Below are 22015 nucleotides of genomic sequence, written 5' to 3'. Positions count from 1 at the left end.
CTTGGAGACAGCAGCCATAGCTACTCTCTGTTCATTGATATTTTTACCTGACATTCTCCAATTCCAGCGAAACAAAGAGAGACTCTCGTTTCATTTTCTAACTTCTTGCTTTTTTAAAAAAAAATCTGAGTTTATGTTCAGCACTCGTCAAGAGTTTAATGACAGGCGTTTCTTGTTTTGTTTCACTTGTGTAATACTGTATTACACAGTGCACCAGCACTTTCAGCACTTCAGTTTCATAATTGATGTCCTAATTAGTATTACTCTCTTGTTCAACTGTAAACACACAAGGGAGAAAGTGAGGACTGAAGTTGCTGGAGATCACTTTCAAAACGTGTTGTGCTGGAAAGGCATAGCCAGTGTGTCCGCATTCGAGGAGGAGCAGTGCCTATATTTCGAGAGTAAGCTCTTCGACAGACATGATGCTGAGCTGATGATCGAATGTTCGACTGTCATGCTCCTCAGAAGCTGCCAGACTGGCTGTGCTTTTCCAGCGCCACACTTCCTGACTGTAAGCATACAAATGTGAAGAAAAAAGTCAACTTATTCCAGACGGTTCGACCTCTGGACCTGTTCAGGACCTGTTCAGGACTCACAATCGCTGTTGTACTAATTTACTAGTTACAGTGTATTTCCCTCTCCTGATGTTCCAGCAAAACATTTTTCTTTTCTATTCGAGCATATCACAACATAAGTCTAATTTCCAGGTTCACTTTACACAGTCATAGAAGTATTAAAGCTCATTAGCAGGCGAATTGTTCCATCATGCCTGCATGACCTCCCTTCTCTCGTGACCTATTGCCTTTTCTCCACATCTCTCCACAGCAACATTGCCATCCAAATAATCATGAAGTGACCTCTTGGAAAGAATCAATTGAACCTGCCTCCTCCACAATTCCAGGCAGTACGTTCCACACTTTACTATTCGTCTGTGACAAAACATTTTTACATATCACCCTTGCTTCTTTTGCATGTTAGTTTAATTCCATTCCTTCTCATTTATTCTCGTTGATGCGTGAAAACAGTCTCTCCTTAACTCGTCTATTCAGCACGCTTTTGATATTTAAAATTTCCATCAATCTCCACTCAGCTTTCTTCTGTCTGAGAAAAACAGTTCTTAATTTTTCAATCTTATTACTAGAACTGAAGATTCTCATTCCTGGAATCTTCCTTGTAAATCACTTCAGCATTCAAACCAATGCATTCACCTCTTTTGTTTAATATAGTGCCATGCCCACAACTACGCTAGCTGAGGCCTTGCAAACAAGTTCAACATTACCCCCTGCACTTATACTCTATGCCCCTGTAAATAAAGCTGAACATACTGGATGGTTCATTAACTTCTCGAACTGCCCTTGCACCTTCAGTGATATATGTACACACCCACGTTCTGCACAATCCACTCCTGCACCATCGTTAGAACTGTACCTCCTATTTTAGATTACCTTTCAGTGTTCATACTTTGCCGCATTGAACATTGTCTCATTCTATCTGCCAACTGCACCAACTCGGGGATTTTCGACATGAGTTCCATTCCAATCTGAGACCCGTGATTTGAAAGTTCTCTGAGCAGTTTATGATTGGCATGCTGTTCCTAATATTTGAAACCAAGTTTATCTTCAGTAACACGTCCGAACAGCATCTGCTCCTTTCCCCTCAGTCCTTGATTTGATGCACAAATTTTCTTTAAATTTGGTGAATGCTGTCATTGAAATCCATCCATGGATCGTGTTACATAAAGACCACGTAAAAATACAACATGGGACATCGATCCCTCATTCTCCCCGACACAGGGATTATGAGAGTTGCATTAATGGGATGACACTGCATGAGATGTATACACCCCTCTACACCTCGCATCACATGGATAGGGAAGGGTGACTCTACTGGGGGTAATTGATGAACCCCACATCAATTAGGTATAAGAAAATGGAGCCACAGTGTCTGTGAGAGAGAATGCATTTTGGGCTGTGTCAGCTATTGGGGGCAGTGTCGAGAATGTTGTGCTGCAAATGCACAGCAGGTCAGGCGGCATCCAAGGAGCAGAAAGATCAACGTTTCGGGCAACAACTCCTCATCAGAAGTGCAGGCTTATACCCGAACGTCGATCCTCCTACTCCTCAGATCCAGCCTACCCTGTTGTGATTTTCCAGCACCATGCGCTCCACTCTGATCTTCAGCATCTGTAGTCCTCACTTTTCCCCTTTGGAATATATGATCACTGACTGATCCTGGAAAAAAAATACAACAGCAAGATTGTGAACATAATGATTCAGTTTTAGACAGTTTCCAGGATGGGGAGGTCTTCTACATCAGGGAACGGAACATTCATCAGCAAAGAAGTTGGTTTTGGTTAGCTGATTTGTAAATAGAAGATATTCATGACGTAGCACAATAGAGAAGGAGGATGGTGACGCATGTCTTGGTCCTCCCAGTGGAAATGTGAAACTGAGCATTACTTTTTTTTGGACGATTAAAACAATGGAAGCATGTTGAGGAGAAATAGGTCAAACCAAAGATTAACCTTTGGTGACACAATGTGCAAATACTGGAAAGAGAGCTCGCAGATGGGTCATTAGTCTATGTGGTCGAGAGAATAGGCGGTTATTTCTGAAGATAGATGCTGACCATGAATCTAGAAGAGTGAAGGACGGTACCAGAAGGCAGAGAGAGGACAATTGCAGACACAGCAAACATGGGGGAATTGGATCATTGGCAGTTTCATGGGGAGAAGGCTATATCAATAAATTTGTATATTTTCCTGCGGCCCAATGTCCACTTTTACTCGCTCTTGCACTTTATGTATCTAATGAAACTCTTGCAGTCTTCTATTATATTACTGGCCAGCTTACTCTCATAATTTAATCTTCTCCCTCTTAATTTCTTTGTTGCCATCTACTATTCTTTGCAGACTTCCCAATCCTCTCGTCTTCGATTGCCTTTCATCACATTATGTACTTGCTTTTTTCGATTTAATGCTATCCCTGATTTACCAAGTCAGCCAACGTTGCATCACTCCCTAAGTCTTGCTTCTTCTTTTTTCTCGGGGTGAAGCTCTGTCATGTCTGCTGAATCAATCGCAGAAAATCCTGGCATTGCCATTCCACTGTTTTCTTTTCCTGCTTGGTTCCGCTCCCAGTTATATTAACACAATTCCTCCCTCCTGCTTGTATCGTTTCCTTTATTCAGCTGTAATAACATAACCTCTGAGTCTATGTGCGTCTTTCCAAATTGCATTGTCACTTCCATCCTATTATATTCAATGGCCCTGAAGCATTCATTTACCTTCAGTTCCCTTATAACGTCTTTCTGAAGGCAGACCAGTAAATTCAATGTTGCCTGTTCCAAAAAGCCATCTCGTAAACAATCCACAGATTCATTTTCCTGTTATCCACAACAGAACTATTTTTCCCAGACCATTTGCATTTTCAAAACATAAATGATTGCTGTAACTGATGAAGTACGCGTTGTGTTTCTGATAAAGGTCCTCACTGTCTATGATACCGCCTAAGAGCATAGAAGAGCAAATAAAATTTACAACACAGTAACAGGTCCTTCACCCCTGTAAGCCTGAGCCGATCCAGATCCACTGTCTAAACCTATCGCCTAATTCCTATGGATCTGTATCACTCTGCTAATCACCTACTTATGCATCGGTCCAGACGCCCTATCAATGAATCTACCATGCCTGTCTCTACTATCTCAGCTGACAACAAGTTGCCGGAACCTACCACCCTCGGCGTAAAGTGTTATCTGCGGGTATCTCTCTCAAACGTTTCATCTCTCACCTTGAACAGTTACCTCGCATTGTTGAATGCCTCTCTCTGGGAAAAAAAATCAGCTTATGTCTACAACTTTCATGATTTTGTGGGTTTTAATCAGGTCCACTCTCAATCTCACTCTTTTCGAATGAAAACAGTCCCAACCTACTCAACCCCTCTTCACAGCGATCACCTTCCATACCAGGCATCACTCTCATAGCCCTTCTCAAAAACCTTTCCAAATCGACCACATCATTTTGATAATGTGGTGCCAAGAACTCTACACAGTATTCGAAATGCAGCCGAACCGGAGTCTCTTACAAGTTTAACATGACCTCCCCCTCTTATACCAGCACACCGTCATTGAAGGCAAGCACACCATATGCAGTCTTGACTACTCCATCCACCTGTGCAGCCAACTTCAGTGTACAATTGACCTGAACTTTCAGATCTCTCCACTCATCAACGTTTTTGTTCAAGTATCATCCACTTACAGTATTGTTCGCTGTCGAATTGGATCTCTTAAATTGCATCACTACTCCACCTAACTCTCCAGTCTATCTATATTCACCTGCAAACCTTGTCAATCCTCTATACTTTCTGCTACTCCACCAATCTTCGTGCCATCTGCAAATTTACTGATCGGACCACAATGCCCACTTCCAGATCATTGACATATTTCACAAACAAAAGTGAGCCTAACAATGATCGCTGTGGACCACCACTGGTCACCTTTGCCACTTCGATAAACTCCCTTCAGCTACAACTCTCTGTTTCCTATTGCTCAACCAGTTTTTTTTCCACCTAGCTAAAACACTCTGCACACTGTTGTCACTTCCTCCATCGGTTTGTCATCGCGAACCTTATCAAATACCTTATGAAAGTCCATGTTTATGAAACCTACAGCCCATCCTTCATCTATTAACCTGGTCACTCGCTCATTGAACTCTCCGAAGTAAGGAAGTAGCAATCTTCCCGCACAAAAGCATGTTGCCTATGACTGATAAGCCCATTATTTTCCAAATGTAAACAAGTTTCATCCCTCGGTATTTTCTCCAGCAACTTTCCCATCTCTGTATTCAGGCTCATTGGTCTGTCATCACCTGGAATATCCCTACTCCCATTCTTGTACAGAAGGACAGCATTAGCTCTAGTCCTCTGACACCTCACTTGTGTTTAGGGATGCAACAATAATGCTGTCAGGGCACCAGGTATTTCAATTTTCGCCTCCCTCAACATCCTGGTATAGCTCCCAGCCAGTCCTGGGTATTTTGCCTCCATCAATATTCTTCACCAACTCAAATCATCACATCTCCTTATCGCAACGTGATCCAGAGTAAACAATCTTTTATCTCCATTTTATGGTCATGTGTGACAACAACATTATTGACTGTCTGCAGGTCTTGTACAAACCTCCATTCCTCCGGTTCACCAGGAACATATGCCTTTTTGACCAGAAAAAATGGAGGTCCTCGCAAGTCAGTTTTCACAGGGGATTATCACTGCAGCCTTTAGGAGGGATTCAAAGGCTGGAGTTATTCCTTCTATGGTCTAATGTTTTAACGGGTATTGTGCTCTGCAAGGATGATACTCAGACTTCGGGTTATTCTGTATGGGTTCACAACCCGGTATGAGCCCCACATAAACTTTTGTCCTTTGCCAACAACTCAATCGGGACCATTTCTATTCTTGGCTGCGAGACCTCTATCTTAGGGAAGTGCCTGGCTGTCCCCTTAGGCTTTTCAGGGTTAGCGGGGGTTCCCTGGCTTGTCCTATCTGCCTGAGTTAGCCAATTTATTTTCTTCTTATATATCCGCATATCTGCATTGAACCAGACACCCACATCGTCCCTGAAGACCCAACGTTTCGTTCTTTGTGCCTTTTGCACCCATGGTCCTAAATCCTGCCACCTGTCACCAGATGTCTTTGCCAGTGACACGTGAGGAGCAGAGCCTTCCTCATCAAAAAATAGGGTCTGCTTGCTGTTGCAGACACCTTAGATAAGTTCAGACTGACAGCACATCTGTGATCACTCCAGTAAACTTCGCACAATAACAACTGATCTGGTTTAACCAATCTTATGAACCAATCCTTCTTATATGGGGCGTCAGGCCCGTCACAGTGTGTGTGTGCTGTGCGGCATATCTCCAGAAAGAAAATCGGTGTTAATAGGATTAGCATGTTTGCTTGTTTCCAGGGTGTGTGAATCGCTCACTGAACTTATCACCCTCTGGCTTAATCGCCACGTATAGATGTACATCAGGTGTCGTGGTACATATTTTACAGCCTGTAGTGGTAAATCTTCCCTTTGAATTACATGCAAGCTCATCGGAGTACTGAGCAAGTCCAACCCCAGTCTCCCTATCAGACCCGGACCCAGCAGGTTTAAAGAACAAAATTCTGATAGCAAGAAGGAGAATTGGAATGTTTCGCCATGGCTAGTTTTGCACAAGAAGGGTGCGGAACATTTCTCCTGCATCACGTCTCCTGATGCACCCATTCTGTTCAATAACCTTTCACTCATCTTTATTTTAATCGATTGTCTAAACTCGTTTAATTTAAGGACTAAGTAAGTTGTCCCTGTATCTACCAAATAGGTAACTGATGTATCTTCCACATATAACATAGAGATCGGCATGTTCATATAGGCATCATTGTGATTTTGAACAGCGTGTCCACTTTTCGCAATGTTACCATTCAACACAGAGGTTGGGCATGTCTCAGTGTCCGTAAGATTAGTAGAAAAAAGAAGCAGAAGCGAATCCTCGTTGCCAAGCATAAAGGAAAGAGGCTTATCTTGTGGGCTGCCCATCTCCACCTCAGCCTTTCCCTGTCAGTCACCACGCTGGTCAGCCTCCAGGGCCGGTTGAAGCTGTCTGTGTGGGCACTGTCTCGCCCACTGGTCCATTGCTCTGCAAACAAAGGACTCGCCAGATCTACAACTGCCTGCGCCTCTTCCACGACCTCTTCCACTTCATCTTCTGCGACCTCCACCTCTGCCTCTCTCTCTTCCTGCAGCACCTCCCGCCAACGGCTGGGTGATAATTTGCATTATAGTAAGCTGTGATTTATGTGCTTCCTGTTCCATCTTTAGCTTCCGCTTATCCTTCTCTTGTGCAAACAATTTTTCAGCATGTATCGCATGTTGTTCTATCAAATTCAGCTTTCCCGTGTCCCAGGTGGTACATGTGTCTTTCACCTGTTTTCGTTATTTCGTCCTTCATTCCATTGATGAAGCTGTTATTCAGGTGTGCCTCATACGGCGTGATTTCTGCCGCTGTTATGTCGTCAGGTGGTCTCAGTCCACAGCGGGCGTTATGGACTTCAGTGAGGCGCTTGTATTCCTGGGACCCTGTCTCACCTTCCCGTTATTTACATTTTGCTATTTTGGTGATGTCCATTCGCATTGGGAATACCTCCTTTAAGGCGGTTGCCAGGCTGCAACAAAAGCATTAAAGTCTCCGTTCTGCTCCGGTTGTGTGTTGGCTACTCTGGCATGAGTGTTTGTGGCTGGCCAGTTTTCCTCGATTTTAGTGACAGCGGCATCTAGTTTTTGCCCAAGAAACGTCTCATCTAATGTGACATGGGACGGAACTCAGTATAGAACTTTGTCACTTCTTTGTCGGATTTATTACCTCCAACCTCACTTGAGTCAGACAACTGCCCATCGGCAAATTCCAGATCCTTCATAGTCCATGGCCGGTGGATCAACACTGGATACCGTTCTGGACCTGCAACTGCAACTTTCAGAACTGCCTGGTTAGTGGATCATTCGCCAGTACACTCCCTGTCTGACTCACCATTTGTCGGGGGTTGATCGCGAAGAGGCCCTTTCCTTCTTGGAGTGGTCATCCTTCATTTGAGCTTGTTGCTTCAATTGGTTGCAGGTATGGCGTGCGATCGGTGATCCAGCAGACCCTGAGACGGCGGCCGCGGATGTGGATTCTTCGCCAGGTGGATCCCGTAGGGGGGCTGTTGGTCTCGGAAGGCAGTCATCAAGGACAGAATCTGAAAAATATTTAACACACCATGCAGCTTCGTTAGTTTGTTTTCCGTGCCCATCTGCGTGTGTGCTGGTGTTTGTTCGTGTACTTGATCTATCACTTACTTGAGATTTCCATTCCCGATGGCAGCCGCAGCCTTATATGTTATAAGCACTCCTAGTCACAGGTTCAATTTTCCCTTCCTTCTCTCCTTTTCGCTCTCCACCAACCTCCACCTCAATATTTCCAGCTATCTATTTCTAAAACTTCCTCCCTCTGGGAAACTACATTCCTTGATCCACAATTCTAACTGCTTTACAGACACTGGGCCGTCATTATTGAGCATGTATGGTATTTTCGGTTGGCCATTTCAAGTACTGTGTGGACTCTCCTTTTGTTATATCTTGCCAGAGCCCAATTTTAGTTTAACTGGAAAAGTGTTCAGCTCTCTCTCTCACGCGGTACCATTATCATTCCCATTTGCCTTGCTTACTTACCTCCGGAGGACCCCTCTCGCATTGGACACGTCCACCTCAATGCCTTGGTTTTCTTAAACCAAAAAAACAAGTATCCAGTACGCCTTTGGTGAGTCCAACTCCAAATCTAAAACCACCCTTAAATGTGCTGTCTCTGAAACACTCTAGAAACGGTAGTCCCCTTCCCTTGGGTTTTGCTCTAATACCACGCGAGAGTTCACTGAAGCATGTTCCTGCTGTATTTATTCTATTAGAATGAGTCGCTATGTAGGATTACTTAAGCCACGATTCTAACCCCGACTCTATTCAATTCGCTTGGACGATCGACCGATTCCCAGCCCTCTCACGCATCAGGGCCAATTCAGCACTTGATATGAAGCGAAACACCTTCAAGGCGCTGCCACCTATGCTTCAAAATCCCATCCAGACGCCTGGTCCCGGGTCGAGTCCCCAAGTTCACTGTCGTGAAAAGTAAATCGACTTGACTCAACTATTAGCAGGAGCAAAGAAAGGAGCTATATTTCTATTCTGCAGAGTTGACCCCTGTCAATTCATCTCGATGCCTCAATGGAAGTGTTATCTGAGTATTGTTCTGATACTTGCCTCATTCTGTTTCTTATCACACACTCAAGGGCAAAGACGATGAAAACACAAGTTGTTATTCTATCATTCCCTGGCCTTGGACATAACAGTTCTGCTTTCACTGAGTTCAACTGTCCCAAGGTCGAGTTGTTTGTTTCTCAAACTGATATAGAGACAAACTAACTGTAAAACTCATCAAAGTAGTGTTTTTAAAGCTCAGCACAACATTAAATGTTAGAAAAACATTCTCTTTCAAATTTCATAGTAAATGGATAATTTACCATTACAGTAAGAGGATTCATGAAGGCACAGCGCTAGATGTGATCTATGTGGACTTAAGTAAGGCATTGGAGAAGGTTTCCCTTGGGAGACTGATTAGCAAGGTTAGATCTGAAGGAATACTGGGAGAACTAGCCATTTGGTTACAGAACAGGCTGAACGGTAGAAGGCAGATGATGGTGGTGGACGCCTGTGACCAGCGGAGTGCCAAAAGGATCGGTGCTGGATCCTCTACCTTTCGTCGTTTATATCAATAATTTGGATGTGTGCATAAGAGGCATAGTCAGTAAGTTTGCAGATGACACCAAAATTGGAGCATTAGTGGAAAGCAAAGAAAGTTACTACAGATTACAGCAGGATCTTGTTCAGATGGGCCATAATGCGAGCGTAATGCGTAGCCACGGGCTGTTTTCAAAGTTGGTGAACAGATTTCTGTGTTTGTAACTCCATACAGGCCATGTCCGCTTAAAGTGATGCACGTTCGACTGAAGAACAAGCCCGCAACAGTCCAAAGACACATGTACAGTGTTGTGGCTGGGTTGAGAAACTGTGCAGTCTATTTGGACGATGTCATGATCTTTAGCAAGTCAAGGAATGGTCAGAAAATATTGTTGGCAGAGCTCTTTGAACGACCATGAGAAGCAAAACTGATGCTGAACATAAATAAAACAGAATTCACGAAAGCAGCGGTGACATTCTTGGGATGTAACATCGGTCATGGAATGTTGACTCCGCCTCCCCCGGAACGTAAAGACGAAGGCTACAGAGGAATTTCCATGATCAACCGCGAAGAAAGAGTTTCTTCAATTCTTCAGACTCAGCGGATTCTGTCAGAATTCAGTTCCAAACTATATTCGTGAAGTGGCACAGTTAACCAATTTTCAACATTTCAGTGGACAGTACCATGCCAGGAGACATTCGACCATTTGAAATCGATATTCACCACCAAACCAGTTGTACCTACACCAAAATTCTCAAAAACGTTTAAAGTCGTCATCGATGGTAGTGACGTTTGAGTTGAATCTGTACTTCAACAGGAAAAATAAGCATGGGATTGAACTGCCAGTTGTTTACTTTTCAAAGAAAATCAACATCTACCAGAGGAAATGCTCCACAATCGAAAAAGAACAATTGATTTTGGTACTGGCTTTACAAATTTAATGTATATGGCCGAACAATTGTTTAGAAATGGTTATGTACACTGAGCACAATCCGCTAAAACGTTTTATATATAAGAATATGATACTATTTCGTTGGCTTCTTATGTAGAGACTTCCCATTTATAAATCGTATATGTTGTGTATCTGTAGAATGTATTCACAGACAGGTTATCGCAGATTCAATTTATGGCATTTAGATGAGATTTGTCATGATTTAATGTTGTACGTGTGTATGTAGGAAAAAGTTAAGGCGATATTCTCTAACATTTATCGGTATGTCAGGGTAAAGTATTGAAAAATTAAAATGAAAACATATCTTCATTATGATGGTTCATTTTTCCTGAAGAGGAGAGGTGTTTTAATCATATTGGTGCACGGTTAAGAAAGTTAAAAGCAGCAGAATAACCAGACACTGCAACAAGTGTTATCAAGAACACCACAAAGAAATACTGGGTCGAACAACTCAATTAGCTCATTGCCTGGAGACATAACCATTTCGAGTTGACCACTCATTTTAAATTTTATCCAGCATACAATATTAATTTCAATTCAAATTTGAATTGTGTCTCTTGAAAATCTTACAAAGCAATGACACAATCAGATGCTCTGGGGTATGATACGGCGGACATTGCACAATTGTGAGGAGGACTGCCAAGTCCTTGCATGTCACAATCTTCTTGAAAAAAGTAAACTCTGAAAAATACCTTTTCGATCGGTGATGTGTGACACAGAATTTCCTAACAAGGAAAAAGAAGACACAGGAAGATCTGAAGAAAAGAACCTACAGCTGCCTGGTTTTGAGAAGAGAAAAGCTGTTTTATTAACTTTAATTGGAATTGTTATCTGAATAGTATTATTGAAGGAAACGTCAAAATTGGTTAAAGAAAATACATTGTTAATCGTAGTTTGTTAATGAATTACTCTTTTATTTTAGAAATAAAGTTCTTAATTTTTACGTTGTGCAGTTCTTGGCCTATCGAATTTTTGCAGATTACTGTACGGCATAAATCGTTTCTGTGTTTTATATTAAGCAGGATGGTTTACCCTGTGTCGTAACGAGTCTAAACAAATTGGCAATGCAAGTGTACATTTGTGCAGTTCTTTGAGTGCAGTGGAGGTTTGCACCATGCATGGCCTGAATGAAGTGATTCTCTCTGCCGTAATCTGAATCCCAAGAAAGAAAGTCCAAAGCAAACTCCGCCCTCTATCGTAGTTGATAGGATTCGAACCTGCGTGGGAATACCCCAATGGATTCCAAGTCCATCGCCTTAACCACTCGGCCACAACTACACGAGAGCGGTTGTTGATTGTTAAATTAGTTATTTCCAGGTCTCTGTCTCTGCTGAGCTTAGCAGTTCTGAATCATTGTTTGGTTTATTTGAATTCGAAAACCACAGCTTTCAAATCGATGAAATGTCGGGACAAAGTGGGTCTGGGTGTGTCACTCCAATAGGTAGAATCGATATTCAGATTAAAAGAAGGCGGAAATTGCAGGAAAATACGCAGCAGTTCTAGCAGTATCTGGGCTGGGAAAGGGCGATTCAACGTTTATTACGTTATTCGAACTCCGCTTTCTCCCAGTAGTGCTGGCAAACCCCAGTCTTTCCCCAGCATTTTATATTTTTGTTTCAGATTCTGAAAATCCAAATTCCTTTACATTAGCCATTTAAACAATACAGAAATTCCTTTCTGGTTCCCGACTAGATTCCTGTTTGGGGAACATTTTCCTGTCCACATTAAATACCCAGAGCTGTGCAGGAAAGAAAACCAATGAAGTATGACCCATGAGAGATCCGACCTTGGGTGGTCCCAAACCACCAACTGTTCGGTTAATGGATGAACGTGTTGACCAATTACGCAACAAAGACGGGTGAGCTGACTCGTTGCACGATCCATAAAACAGGCTTTTCACGAACTCAAACTTCAGCCTGACCTTCCCGAAGCGATTGTTGTCCTCAATCAGTTTTATTTTTCCAAAATAAAACCTGGGACATTCACTGTAATGAGATGGCAACAGTCCTGCATCCTCTACAAACACATCCATGTCACAGCAACCAACTTTTCTACAACAGCAGTCTGACTGGCTTCGAGGGTTTTTCGTAACTTGTGTGTTCCCGAGTTTTCTCGTGATTCTGTAACCGTGGTCTGTTAATAATGATGGGGGAGGGTGCATTGCAGATGGGCGGGTTGGTGTTCTGGAGGAAATGTTGCCACGGATTAGAGTCAGTTTCCAGAGGCCAATTCATTGCCGCAGAGTGCAGTGGAGGCCGGGACGGTAAATGTCTTCAAGGCAGAAGTTGATAGATTCTTATTGTCTCGAGGAATTAAGGGCTACGAGGAGAATGCGGGTAAGCGGAGTTGAAATGCCCATCAGCCATGATTGAATGGCGGAGTGGCTTGATGGGCCGAATGGCCTTACTTCCACTTCTATGTCTTATGGTTTATTGTCTTATGGACTGGGAATGAAGATATTTACTGAAAACTGACATTTGTGTCGAATATATAGAGCCCAATCTCAGGTGAACTGTTAATCATTTGACACACACATGAGGAGTATTTTCTCTCTTTCAGAGGGCAGCAAATCTGCAGAATGTTTTTCAACAGAGAGCTGTCAAGGCTGGGTATGATCAAGGCTGAGATGGCGAGCCAATTAGTCACTTGGGGAATAAAGGGAGACGGGGATAAGGGGGATCTTTTCAGTTTAAAATGAACCAAATCAGATATGACCTCATTAAAAGGTGGCGAGGACCTGATGGTTGGAATGACTTCCATCTGTTCCAATATCTTGTCTGTCACTTGGATACTGTGAAAGACCATTGTGAAGAAAAAAAATAGCAGGACGTTGAGAAAAGTTGATTGGAAACAAACTGAGTCAACATCATTAGTTGAAACGAAAAACACACTTGACAACTTTGTCAGACGTCTTTTATAATATCACATGCCGAGTTGATCAACTTTTGGTCGGAATTCCATAAGGGACCACATCAAAAGTCATTACAGTCGGTAAGAGTTCACGGTGTTGAGTAAAAACAAAAGCCATGCTTGTCCATTGTTTACTTAATGGAAGACACAAAATCTGGATTATTTGGTATTTTTCAAGTTGCAAAGATGTAATTACTCAAGTGCTGGAAAGGTCAGTCATAGGATTTCAATGACTTATATCTGCATTAATGACTTGGACGAATTGGCTGAGTGAAATGTGTCCAGTTTTACTGACGATACACAATTACTGGGAGGGCAGGTTGTGATGAGGACAGCAGAATCTGGAAATGGATAGACACAGGTTCAGTGGGTGTGCAAAATCCTTGTCGGTGTAATGTCATGTCGGGCGATTGAGGTCATGCATTTGGTGGGAAGATTCAAAAAGACTAACTGCAATTAAAACCAAGAGAAACTCCAGAATATTGCGTGAAACAAACAATGGTTAGTGACAGACTGATTTTTTTCTGCTAAAAAGAATGTCCTTTCGTAATGCTCACAATGAAAGAGATGATATCCCAGGGAATGACTGAAACGAAGGAGGCTGCAAATTAATCGAAAACCAAGATATGTCTCGTGCTGTTCTTGGGACATAGCTGATGTATTGTTTACAGATCACTAAACTTTATTGAAAATGGAGTCAGGGAAGGGAGAGTGGATGTTAAGGACACTCATGATTAATAGGGGAAAGTGAGGAGTGCAGATTAGAGTCAAAATGTGGTGCTTCAAAATCAGAGCATCTCAGGCAGCATCTGAAGAGCACGAAAAACACGATTCATGCAAAAGCCTTTCATCAGGAATTTGGTTGGAAGCCTCGAGTGTGGAGAGAAAAATGTGAGATGATGGGGCTGGGCTGAAGGTAGCTAAGATAGCAATAGGTGCACGGGGTGGGTGTAATGTTGATAGTTTGGAGGGGAGGGTGATGTACATGGGTGGGAAGGAAATGGGACAAATGGGACAGCTCATAAGGACGGTGCTGAGCTGGAAATTGTGAAGTGGGGTAAGGTGGGGGAGGGAAAATGTGGAAACTGGTGAAACCCCAATGATGCCATGAGGTTGGACGTTACCAAAGTGGAGATTTGGCTTCAGAACATAGAACAATACAACGCAGCACAGACCCTTTCGCTTTTGATGTTGCGTCGACCTGTGAATATTTCTCAGGTCATCCCCCATACTGTCCTATCATCATCCATGTGCTTATCCAAGAATTGTTTACATCTCCCTAATGTTGCTGAGCTAACGACATCGACAGGCACTGGATTAGTGGTGCTGGAAGAGCACAGCAGTTCAGGCAGCATCCAAGGAGCAGCAAAATCGACGTTTCGGGCAAAAGCCCTTTATCAGGAAAAAAGGCAGAAGGGCGTTTGCCCAAAACGTCGATTTTTCTGCTCCTGGGATGCTGCCTGAACTGCTGTGCTCTTCCAGCACCACTAATCCAGAATCTGGTTTCCAGCATGTGCAGTTATTGTTTTTCTACATCGACAGGCAGGGTATTCCGCGCCCTTACTACTCTCTGAGCAAAGAACCTGCCTCTGAAATTTGGCTTTAATCTACAACACCTCAAGTTGTATTTATGGCCACCCATACAAGTTGACATCATCATCCTATGAAAAAGACTTCCACTGTCTACCCTATCTAATCCTCTTATCATCTTGTAACTCTGTATCAAATCCGCTCTTAGCCTTTTCTTTCCAATGAGAACAGACCCAAGTCTCTCAGATTTTCCTCATAAGACTTTCCCTCCGGAACAGGAAATATCCTTTTGAATACCATCTGCAACTTTTCCAATGCTTCCACATCCTTCCTGGAATGGGGGGACCAGGCAGTACAAAATATTCCAAGTGGAGCCACACAAGTGTTTTGTATAGTTGCAGCTTTGCATTATGTTTCAGGAACTCAATCATCGATCAATAAAACCTAACACAACGTATGCGTTCTTAACAGCACTATCAAACTGGCTGGAAACTTTCAGGAATCTATGTACATGGACTCCAAGATCCCTCTGCACATCCACATTACCAAGAATCTTTCAACTAACTCAGTTTTCTGCATTCCTACCGATGTTCCCAAAGTTAATCACCTCAAATGTAGATGCAATAAACTGTATTTGCCACCTCTAAGACCAATTCTGCAGTTTATCCGACCGCCCCTGCAAACTGCAACATTTTTCCACACTGTCCACTACTCCGCCAACTTTAGTGTTATCTACACGCTTACGAACCCATCCACCTTTGCCTGCGTTTTAGTCATTTATGAAAATGGCAAACAACAGTGGTCCCAACATAGATCTTTGTGCCACACCACTCATAACCGGACTCCAGTCTGAATATTTTCCATTAGTCACCACTTGCTACCTTCTAACAGAAAGCCAGTTTCTCATCTAAACTGCGAAATCATCATCAATCCCATGCCTCCGCATTTTCTCCAACTGCCTAACATGTGGAATCTTATCCAAGGTTTTACAGACGTCCATGTACACCACGGCAAGTGCCCTACCCTGATCGACATGTTTGGGCACCTTCTCAAAAAACTCACGAAACCATGTTGACCATCTGAAATCAAATTGTTGCTTGCTGAATGATTGTCAATCCTATCTCTCATAATCATTTCCATAATTTGTTCATACAACAGACGTAAGGCTCATTGGTCTATGATTACTTGGGTCATCTGTATTATCCTTCTTGACCAAGGGAACAACTTCTGTTTTCCTCCAATCTTCGAGTGATCTTCCTGTTGACAATAACCAAATAAAGATCAAAGGCAATGGCTCTTCAATCTCCTCCCGCGCTTCCCAGGAAATCCTTGGATAGATCCCATCTCACCCAGGAGACTTACTTATTTTCACACCTTACAGAATTGTTGACAGGTCCTCCTTGTAAACCTCAGTCGCATCTAGTCTAGTAGCCTGTATGTCAGATTCTCCTCGACAACGTTGATCTAATTCAGTAAGAACACTAACGAAAGTTATTCATTTGGCGCCATCCTATTTCCTCTGACTCCATACACAATTCCTCACTACTATCTTTGATTGGTCCTAATCTTACTGTCGTCATTCTTTTATTCCCCACATACACGTAGAAATACTTAGGGATTTCTAAGATTCTATCCGCAAACAACTTCTCATGTCCTCCGCTGGCGCTGCTGGACTCTCTGTTCAGGTCTTTCCTAACTAACTTGTAAAACTCAATCGCTCTAACTGAGCCTTCACGTCAAACCCGAACATTCGCCTCCTTCTTTCTCTTGACATGAACTTCACCTTCTTTCGTAAACCACGGCTGCTTCGCTCGACAACTTCCTTCATGCCTGACAGGTACATACTCATCAAGTACGTGCAATAGCAGTTCCTTGAGTAAGTTCCACATTTCACTTGTGGTCATCCCATCAGTTTCCTTCCACATCCTGTACATACTAAATCTTGCCAAATCGCATCATAATTGCCTTTCCGTCAATCATAAGACTTTCCCTGCAGTAAGTAACTATCCCTTTCTATTGCTTAAGTAAACATAACCGAATTGTGTTTGCGATCACCTACATCCAGATCTAACCCCTGGCCTGGCCATTACCTAGTACTAAGTCCAATGTTGCCTGTGACTATTAGTAAGAGGCAGTCTGGCCGCAGGTTTTAGACCTGTGTTGAGGATGAGACAGGAATTCATCAATGTTGATTGGGACAAATAGTTTTTTCAGCTCATCTCCCTCTGTTTCCTTAACTCGCAGGAGATTATTATCATTTGGCGCAGGAATTCACCGATGATACCTTTGATTACTTCGAATCTTCTGAACACTGTGCAAGAGAGTAAAATAGTGCACAAGGACGAGGCTCCAATGAGAGACCCAAGACAGCATCTATTTTCGGAGTGCCAGAACTGATGGAACGGTGCTTTCCCTTTCCAACACAAAAAGTTAGTGCTGAAAGAGCGGCGCTTTTGGAGGGTCAGTGCTGTGGGTGCTGACGCTGTCAAGACATCAGTGCTGAGGATGCAGATACTCTTAGAAAGTTAGTTCTGAAGGACCGGTTACTGTAACAGGATTAATGCTGAGGGAATGGGCACTGTCAGAGGGTTAGTGTTGAGGGAGCAGGTACTGCTGGAATGTCAGTATTGAGCGAGAGGATACTGTCACAGGGTCAGTGCTGAGAAATTACCATCGTCGCCCGTTCAGTGTGAGGTGAGCGAGCGCTGTCGGAGTGATAGTGCTGAGGGATTGTATATAAAATACTTTATGCTAATATTTCCAGAAAAAAGCATCAAATGGCAGCTGGATATGCAAACTGTCTATTAAATTATTCAATGGCAAGTCTGAAGATAAATACATTATCAAAACCCTCTCTCATGTTTGAGGACACAAGCATCCTGCCTATCGTTGTCACACATATGCTGCCTGTCTGGCCACATGCATCATTCCTGTTTTTGTCTCACACAGCCTCACCATGTTTTACACCCACATTCTACCACTCACCGTCTCACACACCCTCCATGTCTTTTTCACACACACCTTCATTGCATGGAACAAAATCGAAGTCTGCCAGTACTGGAGTAGACTTCAGTTTATCCACTCCCAGGGATAAGATTGGGTAAAAATGGTTCGAAGTGTGCCTATCCACTTTCCACTGACCCAGCCCCAATCCTCTTTGTCTGAACTGAGGGCAGATCGCATCGAGATATGACAGAGAGAGAGAGTGACATAGGCATTGAAAGCACAGAATCAGATGCTTCAGTCCAAATTGTCCACGCTGACAATATATCATTCATAACTTCATCTTGTCTGTCAGCATTTGACACATAACTCTCTCAACCCTTCCTACTCATTTACCAATCCTGATGCATTATAAACTTTGTACTGCTATCAGCCGCTACCTCTCCCTCTGGCAACTCATTCTATATTTGCAACACTCTCTATGAATAATGCTGTGTGTGTGGGAAAGGATACTCTCAGGGGTTCAAGCTGCTGAGGCACCTGTGGGTTCACATCGGGGAGAAGCCATTCATTCATTCCTCGTGTTGGAAGCGATTCAACCAATCATCCGACCTGCTGAGACATCTTGGCAGCCGCGCAGATGATCAATGTTTTCGTAACACTGACGACATCTGTTACTTTTATACAATGATAAGTAAACGTATTAATGAGTGGAGAATAAATAACGAGCCATGAACTGACAGAGTCTGGAGGGACAGATATGAAATGCTTCCATCCTTCATTAAATCTATACAATGTAAAGATTGATTTCCGTTTCTTCCCTCACCATGAAAGCCTTTTTTCTTGAATGCTGGAGGATAAATTACAGACAGAAGTATTTCCTTAACTTTCCAAAGCGGCAAAGTAATGCACGATACTCAGTTAATTTTCATCTGTTACCGTTAGCTTTGGCAGGCTTAATAAATTACATTATAAACAGTTCCTCAATAACAGTGACCATCAAGTGTACACTGAAGATTATTGGATACGGCATCGTGGAGGTCGGTGTCCAGTGAACGTCCTTCGTGATTGGTTAGGGGGGCTTTGCTCTTTGCGATTTTTATAAATGAGTTAGATGAGGTAGAAGAGAGGTGAGGTAGTAATTTTGCCGATGACATGAAGCTTGGTGGAATTGTCGATAGTGTATTCGGCTGTTGTGGATTGCAACGGAACATTGCAGGGTTGCAGAACTGGGCTGATATGTGGCAGATGGAGTTAAACCAGAACAAGTGTGAAGTCGTTCACTTTGGAAATGCGAATTTCAATGCAGAATCAGAGCAGGCCCACGTAGACAGATGTTGTGGCAGACGTTCATTTTAATAAATGCACCTGGAAATTTGTATGTACCAAGATGTTTAGCTTTCAGTATGATGTATGATGTGTTATATGTGAAATAAAGAACGTGTGAATTCACTGTAAACCTGCACTTGAGTGGGTCCTAAATACATGTTACTTCTTTGAGGAACAGCCGGACATGAAACGATTTATTTGTCCCGGAGAATCGGGCTGCATTTTGACATCATCGATACAGTGACATATTCTCCCATAGGGAACTATCTTTAACCAGTCAGGAGAGAATTCATTCTCACAGAGAATGGGCAGGAATGCAGCGAGGATCATCAGCAAGAGTCTGACACTTTGATTGGGATGATTAAGAACTGTCCACAATTCGGACACAAGTGAATAAAAAGGGTGGAAAATTTTACACAAATGTTTGATCTGTTGCTTGAAACTCATGCATCTGTGTAGGATTATTTTATAAACTCACAGAACTCCTCAGAAGAAGGACGATCGAGTCGATCTGACCACAGCAGTTAAAGATTGGGATTCTTCAACTCAACTGATCTTAAGTTACTAAAGTTGTTCTTTTCTCTTTCTTGCACAGTGAAGTCTTGTAGGAATCAAAAGTAATGTGATGATTCTTTGGTATGTGGGAAAGTGCACCTAATTTCTGCTAATGCACAATTGATCGGTCATCACCCTGACAATGAAGGTACAGAATCGAGAAAACAGTGACATATTGAATATGTCAGAATTTAAACAATGTATGAAAAGCAGCATCTGCAATCAAGAACAAGGTCAGATTAGGTTACTAACAGGGTTAGTGGGCGGCACGGTGGCACAGTGGTTAGCACTGCTGCCTCGCAGCGCCAGAGATCTGGGTTCAATTTCCGCCTCAGGCGACTCTCTGTGTGGAGTGTGCACGTTCTCCCCGTGTCTGCGTGGGTTTTCTCCGGGTGCTCCGGTTTCCTCCCACACTCCAAAGATGTGCAGGTCAGGTGAATTTGCCATGCTCAATTGCCCGTAGTGTTAGGTAAGGGGTAGATGTAGGGGTGTGGGTGGATTGCGCTTCGGCGGGTACGGTGTGGACTTGTTGGGCCGAAGGGCCTGTTTCCACACTGTAAGTAATCTAATCTCTTGCCTGAGTTTTGTGGGCGGACAGAGCGTGCAATACACAAATAGAATGAAGCTGACACTCAAAATACAGCTTCAATTACGTCGGAAAAAGGGAGAAGTGCAGATCCTGGAGATTAGTCAGGAGTGTGTTGCTCGATAAGGATAGCAGTTCAGGCATCTTCGGAGGAGCAGGCAAATCGACATTTCAGCAAAAGCCCTTCATTCAGGTTGAGGGTTTGAGCCTCGGGGTTGGAGAGATTAAATGGCAGGTGCGTGGGGCTTAGGGAAAGGCAGCTGAGAGTGAAAAAGGTGGATTGAAGTGGGGGAATGGTGATAGGTCAGAAGGAAGAGTGGGCGGATAAGTGGGAAGCAGGTATGACAAGCCATGAGCGCCATGCCGAGATGAAAGTTTGGAACTGGGATTAGGTGGGGGGAGGGGACATGGGGAAACTGGTGAAATCCACATTGATACCATGGGGCTGGTGGTTGCCGTGGCTGAAGATGAGGTGTGATTTCTACAAAGTCGGGTGGGAAGTGAGTGGCGATGGAGGAGGCAAAGGACCGGCATGTCCTCGGTGGAGTGGGAGGGTAATTGAAGTTTTCGGCAATGAGGCGGACGGTGCAGGTGTCCTGCAGATGTTCACTGAAGCGCTCTTCGAGTCCACATCCTGTCTTCTAAATGTAGAGGAGACTACATCGGGAGCAATGGATACAGTAACTGACATGTATGGAAATGGAGGGAAAAGTCTGATGGATGTGGAAGGTTGCTTTGTGGCTTTGGACCCTGGTTGGTGGGACGTGTGGGCCCAGGTTTTGCAATTCCTGCGGTGGCAAAGGAAGCGGCTAGGATGGTTGGGTGGATTGGTGTGGGAGTGGTCCTGACGAGAGAGTAGCAGAAGGAATGGTCTTCCTTTCAAACGGTTAAGACTGATGAGACTAATATATCTCTGGTGTTGGGTTCTGTTTGTAAGTGGCAGAAATGGTGAAGGCTGAACGTTGACTGCAAATGGTAGCTGGGGTGGAGGGTGATAACCAGAGAGGCTCTCCCCGTTTTGGGGTTGGAGGTGTGTCTTTCGAGTGTGAAGATGCAGGAAATGGATGAGATGCAGGGGAGGGCTTCATCAACCACGTGGGAGGGGCAATTGCGGTCTTTGGAAAATCGGCTATCTGGTTTGATCTGTGCTGAACTAGTCGTACAGTCATAGAAATGTCCAGCAAGGAAACTAGCCCTTCGGTCCAAGCCGTCGATGCCGACCAGATATCCCAACCCAATCAAGTCCCACCTGTCAGCACCCAGCCCATATCTCTCCTCAGCCTTCCTATTCATATTCTCTTCCAGCCTCCACCACTTGCTCTGGCAGGTCATTCCATACACGTTCAACCATCTGCGTGAAACAGTTGTCTCTTTGATCTCTTGAATATCATTCACCTCTCACCCGAAAACTATGACCTCTAATTGTGGACTCACACACACCCGGGAAAATATTTTGGCGATTTTTCCTATCCATGGCCCTCATCACTTTTGTAAAACTCCATAAGGTCACCCCCCAGCCTCCAACGCTCGATGTAAAACATCCCCAGCCTTTTCAGCCTCTCCCGAAAGCTCAAATCGTCCAACGCTGGCAACATTCTTGGAAATACTTTCTGGACCCTGTCAAGTTTCATAACATCTTTCCGATACGTAGGAGACCAGAATTGCATGCAATATTCCGAAAGCGGCCTAAACAAGGTCCTGGACAGCCAGTAAATGGACGCTATATTGTGACCAATAAATCAAAGCATGCCAAACGCCTTCTTCACTATCCAATCTACCAGCGACTCCACTTGCAATGAGCTATGAACCTGCACTCCATGGTCTCTTTGTTCAGCAACACTCCCTATGACCTGACTGTTAAGTGGAAAAGTTCTGCTGAGCTTTGCTTTCCCAAAATGCAGCACCGCGC

General features: G+C 43.6%; 1 non-coding gene across 1 annotated transcript; it reads right to left on the bottom strand.

Annotated features, from left to right (window-relative positions):
• Positions 1 to 11449: 11449 nt before the first annotated feature.
• trnap-ugg (transfer RNA proline (anticodon UGG)) lies at positions 11450 to 11531 on the bottom strand. Its single transcript has one exon. It is a non-coding gene; the product is annotated as a tRNA-Pro (tRNA).
• Positions 11532 to 22015: the final 10484 nt, after the last annotated feature.

This window comes from Chiloscyllium punctatum, chromosome 35 (assembly GCF_047496795.1).
Source record: "Chiloscyllium punctatum isolate Juve2018m chromosome 35, sChiPun1.3, whole genome shotgun sequence".
NCBI lineage: Eukaryota > Metazoa > Chordata > Chondrichthyes > Orectolobiformes > Hemiscylliidae > Chiloscyllium > Chiloscyllium punctatum.
Note: the sequence above shows the minus strand (reverse complement) of the source record. Positions and strands in the feature narration are given on the sequence as shown.